Source organism: Sinocyclocheilus rhinocerous, unplaced genomic scaffold, assembly GCF_001515625.1.
Source record: "Sinocyclocheilus rhinocerous isolate Xijiao unplaced genomic scaffold, SAMN03320098_v1.1 scaffold677, whole genome shotgun sequence".
NCBI classification, from domain to species: Eukaryota; Metazoa; Chordata; class Actinopteri; order Cypriniformes; family Cyprinidae; genus Sinocyclocheilus; species Sinocyclocheilus rhinocerous.
The window spans coordinates 1,144,450-1,152,230 of record NW_015633185.1 but is presented as its reverse complement, the minus strand read 5'-3'; the positions used below and the strand labels follow the sequence as shown (position 1 = coordinate 1,152,230).

Genomic DNA, 7,781 nt, shown 5'->3' with positions numbered 1-7,781 from the left:
CATACATACAGGTTTGGAACAACATGAGGGTGAGTAAATGACAACAATTTTAATTTTTGGGTGAACTAACTATATATATATATATATATATATATATACACATACATACATATATACACATACATACATACACACACACACACACACACACACACTTCTAAACACATGCTTAATTGTAACAGATCAATTAGAAGCAAATTACAGATTCATTAACTTCACACAAACAGTTTAAAGCAGAGGATGCAAAGTTTAGACGGTGTACTTTTCTTCCCCTTGCCTTTGAGATTTGTGATAGTGTGTGTAACTATTGTACAGTACATTGAACACTTCCTTGACACCCATCTGAAGGGTGGTGTTCAAAAACTTAATGTCTTGTTCAACACAGTGGTCCAGGATACAGTATATTCCCTCTGTTAGATGTGCCTTAATTTCTGGCTGAAGCGTCACCTAGGAAATAAGAAAGAAACTCATAGTGAGAGTATACAATGACAACAATTATCTGCAATGTGATTGTTCAGTGCAGTAACATGAGTCTCAGGCCAGTTAGAGGTCAATTGCATTTCACACTTCAAGCTGACAAAAACAATTGGCTCTCAAATCACACTGGACAGTGTGTTTCTCCTTCAATTTAAAGTTAACATAACCTCTGTTAGAATAGCATTATTGCCAAAAGTGCAGGACATCGGATAAGTCCCAGTGCATGAACTCTCAAGCTATAATTGTGTGGTTTAAGATTTATGACAGAGAAGATTATTCTAAAATATTCTAGCAAATATCGGCAGGCAGTTCACGAGAGCAAAAAAGACAATTTCAGGAAGCAGTAGAAACTGGCATGGCATGTGGCAGGTAAAAACTGATAATGACTAGTGTCTCACCCTCTGCAGTTCACTAACATACTGAGCAACAAAGAATGAGGACAGGACTGTGAAATCTTCAGCAGCATTGGCAATATGAGTGTACATCCTCTCCACCAGCATGGCACACTTCAGAAGACTCTCTTTGTCTTTCTCTGAAGCTGAAAAAAGAGAGATCACAAAGTAATTGTAATATTTTAACTAGAACTGTTAACGCATGTGATTAATTATGCTTAACGCCGTTGGTGCATTTAATTAAAATCTAATAATTAACTCTAATTCAAAAAACTTAGCATGACCTCCATCAGTCAAGTCTGTAAACCTTTAGACGGGTGTGATTGGTCACGACACATATTTCAGTAATATCTATTTACGTTTTATATTTAATATTAATGTTAAAAATGGTTGTCCTGCGTAATATATTTTTTGTGGAAACCATGATACATTTTTTTCAGGATTCTATGTTGAATATGAAGTTTAAAAAAAAAAAACAGAATTTATTTGAAATACATTTAACATTTGTAAAAAATATAAAAGTCTTTACTGTGACTTTTGATCAAATGAATGCATCTTTACTGAATAAAATTATTAATTTCTTGAAATAAATAAATAAAAATCTTACCAAACTTTTGAACGATAGTGTACTATTGTTTGGTATATATATATATGCAAGTATTGCCAAACACATTAATTACACATTCTGTTCTCTCTTTTCATTAATTTTAAGTACATTTTATGCCAGTTCAAATATAAATATGAATCCTGGTTAAATCTTTTCAAAGCCATATTATCCGCCAGACAAATAAGAGTGAAATCAAATTCATGTTTTAAGAAAGCACCGTAAGACTGACACTGCCTCACATCTGAATACATTTCAGTTCTGACCGAACTTTGATGTCAAATATGAAAGTCTGAGAAATGAAAGACTGAATGTACTGATGCTACTGCAAAAAAAAAAAAGGCTTTAAATCTTAAAGGGGTCATATGATGCTATTTCACATAGTGATGTAGATATGTGGGGGCGTGTTAGAACGAGCCGTTTTAGGTAGGCGTGGCTGACTCTTAACTTTTATAAAGAATATCTCTTTGGATTTGAGACTTTAGTCTTTGCAACTTTACAGATCTTCTTTATGCACCAAGAGCTTGTAACACTCCAAAGAGAAAGGAAAACTTGAAATCGCATCATATGACCCCTTTAAGTCATAAAAAGAGTTCTCAATTCAAAAAGGATACGCCTTCAGTGCTAAAATGTGTTGAGCCTCGAGCTTCAGGATCAAATTCAACCTTCTTTCTTCATGGAATTTTTCTCCTTCACTTCACTTTGAAATTCAATCCACAGAGCCACAGTCTGCAAGCGTCTGTCTCTGAACACAGCTCAACGAGGTGCTTGTCTCATTAGGTGAATAATGCCTCAAATAACATCTTTCTGCACAATTAATGAATTCAGTGCAACTTGTAGATGGAAAAGTATCAGGAGACATATGACTCTACTAATACTCAATAAATGACTCTGGTTGAGAATAGGACACTTTTCCTATCAAGTTTCAAATGTAATAACTTGCCAGCATCAAGTGCTTTCCACTTTCTTTTGTCCACTACAGCCAACAATAAGAGCAGACATGATGACAAGAAAGGGCCTTTGAATTCATTGGTGTTTTAATTTTTTTTTGCTTGCACAGATGTCTTATGTAAAAGGTTACAACAAAGTGCTGAATAGAATATTAACAGCCAGGAGAAACTCAGCCCTGACATTTATATACTGTATTACCCTCAATGGGGGAAAGGATCAATTAAATAGGATTTAAGCAAACGAGGGTGAATAAACGTTCAAACGTTTGGGGTAAATAAGACTTTTAGAAATAAATTAATATTTTATTCAAGAATGCATTCAATTTATCAATAGTGACAGTAAAGACATTTATACTGTTACAAAAGAATTCTATTTCAAATAAATGCTGTTCATTTGAACTTTCTATTCAAAGAAAAGATGAAAAAAATATCACAGTTTCCACAAACATATTAAGCAGCACAACTGCTTTCCACATTGATAATGATAAGAAATGTTTCTAGAGCAGCAAATCAGCATATTAGAATGATTTCTGAAGGATCATGTGACACTGAAGACTGGAGTAATGGCTGCTGAACATTCAGCTTTGCCATCACAGGAATAAATGACTTTTGGAAATATATTCAAATAGATAACTGTTATTTTAAATTATAACAATATTACTGTTTTACTGTATATGCAAGTAAATGCAGACTTGCTGAGTGTGACGAGTGGGGGCGGGGCCGAGAGCGGTGGGAACGGAGCGAGGCCGGTGGAGTAATTGATAATGAGCGACACCTGCACCACACATCGGTCTCGAGTCCCACGGAGGAGCTCCGGAAGGATAAAAGGAGGAGTGATGACCGTGTTGGAGGAGAGAGGACCAGGCCTGGATTTTATTTTGTGTTTTGTGTGCGGCAGTCGTCCGCGAGGGGTTGCCGCTTTACTTTCATTTTGTGTTCGTTTATTTTATTAAAATCTTAAAATGTTCGCCGGTTCCCGCCTCCTTCCCGACCTATGAACGTTGTTACATTGGTGCCGAAACCCGGGAGGAAGGAGGGACACGCTGTCAGAGAGCCCTCGCTGCTGAGGGGGATCGCGGTGCTGAGGAGATCGGGCAGCAGGAACAAGCGGAGAGACCGCCGGTGGCTGCCCGAGGCGGTGGTGCTGGAATGACGGAAGACGAGGTGGGACGGAGAGCTCGCTGCTGCGCTCCTGGGTCACCAACGCTGTCCAGTACCATCGCATGGCACCGCGAGTGAGAGCCTCTCAGCCGGTTGAGAACCAAGCGGCAGTGTGTCCGGGAACCGGACCGATCTTTTTTTTTCGCCGGTTCCCGCCTCCTTCTTCCCGACCTACGAACGTTGTTACAGTGAGCTTAAGAGATTTAACCGTATATCATGTTTAAATATAAACACTTCTGAACGTGGGTATTATAGGTGTGCTTACCTCTGTCAGAGTCACCTCGCTGCCTGCCTTCATGCATGACTGATGAAACCAAGCGATAAAAGCAATTCAGGAAGGTGGGAGAAGCCTTCAGCATCACCTGCAAACATATAAAGCTCTCAAAACTGGTGCACAGCTGGACTCAGTGTAAAATCCACTGGCCTATATGTTTACTCAATGAATACACAAAAAATAAAAAATAAATAAATAAAAAAAACTTTCTGTCCTAAAACCTTTATAAGCAAGCTAAACATTTGACCCTGAATCAATTAAACATTTTAATAGAAGACTGATGTATTAGTTAAATTCTTGCAACAATGTAGGCAAGATACTAGTGATGGGTGATTTATTGCTTTTTATTTGGCCATTAAGTTTCCTAAAAACCATGTCAGGTTGTTTTGACACGACCATGTAAAGTTTCAAGCATGAGAGTATCAAAGGGATATTTCACCCCAAAACTGGTTGAATTATGCCTTTAAAGGGAAAATCGAAAATCCTGTCTAACCAAACAGCTGCTGGTAGCCATAGACTTCCATAGTATTTTTTTCCCATACTATGGAAGTCGATGGCTACCAGCAACTGTCTGGTTACCAACATTTCTCAAAATATCTTCTTTTGTGTTCAACAAAAGAAAGAAACTCATACAGCTTTGGAACAACATGACGGTGAGTAAATGATGACAGAATTTTCATTTTTTGGTGGGAACTATCCCTTTAAGACATATGTTTTGAAAATGTATCTGATTGACACTCTAGTGGCAAAAACAAATAAGAGTTGCTAAGTTTGATTGAATTTTAAAAAATGAGTTATGTGGCTGTTTCAATGAACTGATTTAAATCTCTGATTCAGCATGCATGTCTTGATCACTTAAAAACAGACTTTTACTGCATTTTACTCCTAATGTGTGCTCTCATTTTGCTTAAGAAAGCCTATCAAACATGAGGTCATGCTGAGATTATACCAAGTCCCCTACTTTCACTGACAAAGCAACCTGTAGACCTTGAAGTCTTACACAGTCCCAGCATTCCCAGCACTTACCTACCGGACACCATGAGCTGCTTCCCCTCAGGATTCGTGGCAACTTCCCAAACTACATTCTAATTTTCACTCATTAAGTGCAAATTAAACACCTTTCCAGGGCACTGTAATATTCACTCCTAACATCAAGCAGCATTTGCCTGTAATACACCTATTTGCATAAACCTATAGAAATATCAGCATTATCCAAAAGCATCTCAGAGAACAAATTTACCAATTCAGCTTAATGGTACATATTTACCATGACATCCAACATTTTTAAAGTGCACAATAAGAGCAAATTACTGTACTGTACTTAATTAAAAGTCAGTCTGAGTAACAATGCTTTTTTTTTAAATCCATGTCATACTGTATTTATTAACAGATATATTATGTTTTTACTAACGGATATATTGTATTCTTTATCCATGCTATGGGATTCATTTTTCTTCTGTCAGACATAGTATGTTGGGTGTGTTGATGAAACAAAACCCTGAAAGCCACATTAACAAAAACATTTTCCCAAAGCAAGTGCAGATAAACAGATGTCAGAGACCCGTCTTTAAAAAACTGATAACATCTGGAACAGTTTCGACCTCCATGGCCTCTGGTTGATTTGTTAAGTCAATTTTATACATATAAGGATATAATTCAACTTGAAATAATACAACACTAAAATGTGTACCTTTTATCAAGTTTAAGCTCTTATCGGTCTCTCCCTCCAGTCCCAGGATACTTACCTGAGGGTAGCAGTGGATAACTGCAAACAGGGCTTCATGGATGGCCTCAAAAGCAGCATGGTAGTCCTCCATGGAATGACTGTCAAGAGGCACAAACTGCAGTGCACCCAAAAACCACAATGACATGGTGTGGGTTGGAGATCTTTGCTTCACCATGCCGGAGCAGGACGGTCACAGTCTCGTGAGTCGGTAATGTCAGTGCACGGTTCAGAGAAGGGATCTTGCTGGACTCCTTTATAACAAACTAAAAACAAGGGAGAAAACAAAATAAATCTGTGAAATTCAATAGCAATGTCTCTCAAAAGGATACTGCTTAACCTACACCTTGTGATCAGTCATGATGAGTTGTTTGACTGAAATAACTTGAAATAATTTATTGACTACAATAACAGCAGCATAAAATGTAATATTACATTTACAGTATGCATTACCATTTAGCAGACACTTTCCTTGGAAATTAAACCTACAACCTTTGTGTTACTAGTGCCATGATTTACCAGTTAAGATGCAGAAGCTATGGAAAAAATAAATACAACAAACTAACATGAAATATCAAGTTAAAAAATTAATATGCGAGAAGAAAGAAACCACAGTGCTATTAGACACAAAGTTTGGGGTTGGTTAAAAAAAAAATTTGTTTTTGAAAGAAGGCTGCATCTATTTGATTGAAATACTTCAAAATACAAAATATTTGATATAAAGATTTTTTTTTATAGTGATATACTATTACAGTATAAAAACTTTTGAGACTTTAGTCTTTGCAACTTCACAGATCTTCTTTATGCACCAAGAGCTTGTAACACTCCAAAGAGAAAGGAAAAATTGAAATCGCATCATATGACCCCTTTAATATATTGTAATATGTAATTTAGTCCTGTGATGGCAAAGCTGAATTTTTTAGCAGCCATTACTCCACTCTTCGGTGTCACATGATTGTTCAGAAATCATTCTAAAATGCATTCTAATACTTGATGCTCAAGAAACATTTCTTTCTATATCAATGTTGAAAACAGTTGTGGTGCTTAATATTTTTTTATAAGCCACGATAAAAAAAATTTCCAGAATGCTTTGATAAATAGATAGTTCAAAGGACAGCATTTATTTGAGATAGAAATCTTATGTAAGAGCTCTTACAAACCAGGCTGACATTTGCCAGAAATCCTGCAGACACCTTCAACCGTAGCACAATATCAGATCACTTTCTAACAGAATACTTTTCAACAGCAGAGCAAACGATCAGTGCTATAAAATATTAATCACAAAAAGTGACGATTACAGAGCTTGTTCTCTATTTGTGTACTAGTATAGATGTGTGTACAGCATAAGGTTAACAAAGCTTCTGACTGCTGTGGCAAACTCTGCTAGCAACTCTAGTACGTCAAGTTCTGACACTGAGAAGAAAAGTGCAATGATAAAAGTAACCTGACAGGCACACACAGTCCTTCTCTGAGTGAACTCAGTGACATAGACAAGACTTTGAAACCTGACTTTTCCAGGCAGATGAATTTTAATGCTAAATCAAGACAAGAGAGAGTCAGGGCCATTGGGTGAGGTATGTGATATGTTTTACAAAGCTATAGCTGCATGGTGTTTTTCACTGTCAGCCAACTCTCTAGGCGCCCTTAAAGGAATGCTACAGGCTCGATAGAAGCTAAGTTTTATAGCATTTATTGCATAATGGCCCTCGGTTTTTATTTAAAGGGATCATATGATGATGCTAAAAAAAACATTATTTTGTGTATTTGGTGTAATGAAATGTGTTTATGCGGTTTAAGGTTCAAAAAACTCTTTATTTTCCACATACTGTACATTATTGTTTCTCCTCTATGCCCCGCCTTTCTGAAACGCGTCGATTTTTACAAAGCTCATCCCACTTTATAGAAACAGCCTTTGTGCACAGCGGCTTTGTTGTCTACTCTACCAGGATCAGGAAACAGTCCTCCATAAAATGTGCTGCACACATCTTAATATTTGGGTTGAACTGTTCTGGAACAGTGTTGTAAATACAACTTAACCACTGATGTCTAGTTGTGTCCTTCCAAAAGAGCCGGCGGCTTGAGTGAGCAGAGGCCGGCGGCTAGAGTGAGCGAAGGCCGGCGGGCTTGCGGCAACCACATGTGACGACCCCGAGCTGGACTCCGCTTCGTCCACGGTGAAAGCCGATCCGGCGATCCACAG

At 37.5% G+C, this 7,781-nt stretch overlaps 1 pseudogene; it reads right to left on the bottom strand.

The window, feature by feature from the left end:
* Positions 1 to 222: 222 nt before the first annotated feature.
* LOC107743533 (unhealthy ribosome biogenesis protein 2 homolog) overlaps positions 223 to 7,781 on the bottom strand; it is a 15,882-nt pseudogene continuing 8,323 nt past the window's right edge.